The sequence below is a fragment of the Ipomoea triloba genome, chromosome 16, assembly GCF_003576645.1.
Source record: "Ipomoea triloba cultivar NCNSP0323 chromosome 16, ASM357664v1".
In the NCBI taxonomy this organism is placed as follows: Eukaryota; Viridiplantae; Streptophyta; class Magnoliopsida; order Solanales; family Convolvulaceae; genus Ipomoea; species Ipomoea triloba.
The window spans coordinates 12053873-12054350 of NC_044931.1; positions in this window are offsets into that span (position 1 = coordinate 12053873).

Here is a 478-nt window from a genome sequence, read left to right on the forward strand (position 1 = left end):
TAAAAAAAGCGGTAAAGTGCATGAAAAATAAGGAAATGTAAGTCTGAACTCCACGCATAGGTAACCTAATGTTTTAGTGGGACACATCTCAAGCTAGAAACTCATAGGTAACCGTAGTATATGTCGGTACTCTCCATTCTAATACTTTGCTCAATTACGTATATGTCGGTACTCTCCATTCTAATACTTTGCTCAATTACGGTTGCCTTAGCCACCGATTTACCATTTCTTCAAACCCAATTCCCTTAGCACACTCGGATCAAAGTATTTTCGTCCAATTAAATTCTCTGTCTTATACACATCCACATATTTTCGTCCAATTAAATTCTCTGTCTTATACACATCCACATGCGCCAATTGTTCATGAGTTAAGACTCGGAGGACCCTTGTTGCTTTTGCATTAGGTTTAACTTGTGGTGGTGGAGGTGGTGGTTCTGCTCTTGCCATTGTTCGACTTGTGCTTGCTTCTTCATAATTC